Raw genomic sequence first — 1,189 nt, 5'->3', positions numbered from 1 at the left:
TGAAACAGAGCGGAGCAACGCAATCGTCCACAATACGCTCGCATGTCGAACTTCCTTCGCACCGCACGTAGCCAACCGTGCTAATGAACTCCTCAGTCGAGCTCCAGACGTCGTCGCATCTCCTGGCTCCGACGTTCCTCCGCCCCCTCCTCCTCGGAGACACCGGTGGTGGAGACATCCAACCGCATGGTTGCATCGACAGGCCGATGCGCTACCCTCCTTCGTGATTGGGGAATTAAAGACGCAAGTCACTAGAGCGCGACTGCGGCCATGAAATCCAAACCCTGGACCATGTAGTAAAGCCCTTAGAGACGCGTAGAGATACAGAGAGACACATATAGACGCACAGAGACGCAGAGACCCAAAGATACACATAGAGACGCATAAATACTCATAGAGACGCATAGATACACAGAGACACATAGAGACCCACAGATACACATATTGACATATAGAGACCCAGAGATACACATAGGCACACATATAGCCCCCTAGCTACACATAGACATACGTACATAGCCACCCCTAGATAAACATAGAGACGCACAGAAAAACATAAAGACGCGCAGAGATTCATAGAGCCACGATGGAGTGCATTAAAGGCATGCCAGGGTAGTGCGACTGTGGCCATGCGACCCAAGCTACGGACCGCACCGCAAAGTTACTGTGGTCTGAGCTCCTTCAGCGGAGTAACATTACAACTCGACGAACGCTCTCTCTCTCTCTGTCCCCCTGCCGAAGCCCCTCTCGTCATGGCCAGCGGTACACTTTGACGATGGCATTCAGCACCCTGAAGCATCTTGCCATACATTAGACGAGAGGAAGGTAAGTACAGCCCGATGCGCACCAGCACTTGGATGGGAGACTGCTTTGGAATAGCAGCTACGATTAACAGTCGGCGGTCCAGCAATGAATCCCTGAAGCTATCTGTGCGGAGCTTTGGTGATTGTTGCCCATCTCGTATACGTGGCGGCGTTGATTTTGTTTGGCGGTGCGGATGCTCTGGCCGGTGTCCTCTGACACGAGGCCAAACACTCATCACGCGAACGCAATCGGCCAAACATTCCGACACGTCGTGGCAAGATCCTCCTGCCAACGAGGCTTGACACTCTCCTGTTGGTTCATGAAGCAAGAGCATCGTGGATCGGCAGACACGGTCTCATTCCTCATATCTGTGTCTCCCTTGACT

Source organism: Petromyzon marinus, chromosome 1 (genome assembly GCF_048934315.1).
Source record: "Petromyzon marinus isolate PM22_M1 ecotype Great Lakes invasive population chromosome 1, UKy_Petmar_22M1.pri1.0, whole genome shotgun sequence".
In the NCBI taxonomy this organism is placed as follows: Eukaryota; Metazoa; Chordata; class Hyperoartia; order Petromyzontiformes; family Petromyzontidae; genus Petromyzon; species Petromyzon marinus.
Note: the sequence above shows the minus strand (reverse complement) of the source record.